Consider the following 328-nt stretch of genomic DNA (forward strand, 5'->3'; position numbering starts at 1 on the left):
ACTGGTTTAAATGAGAGCGACACATAGCTGACTACGCGCGGCACAAGGAAACTTTTATAGCTCCTGCACACAGAACGCGGTAATTCTTGCCGCGCAGCAGAAATCCGCGTGACAACCAATCAATATGCTGGTTTCTGTAATAATCTTCTAGCTCTTACAGAAATCAGCATATTGATTGGCTATCGAGCAAATTTCCGCCGCGCGGCAAACATTACCGCGTCCTGTGTGCAGGAGCCATTATACCTCTATAGATACTCCTAATGGCTTCTGCACACAAAACGCGGTAATGCTTGCCGCGCGGCGGAAGTCCGCGCAACAGCCAATCAAT

This window comes from Odontomachus brunneus, unplaced genomic scaffold, assembly GCF_010583005.1.
Source record: "Odontomachus brunneus isolate Ranch 3 - 2012 unplaced genomic scaffold, Obru_v1 Obru_scaffold_061, whole genome shotgun sequence".
Lineage (NCBI taxonomy): Eukaryota > Metazoa > Arthropoda > Insecta > Hymenoptera > Formicidae > Odontomachus > Odontomachus brunneus.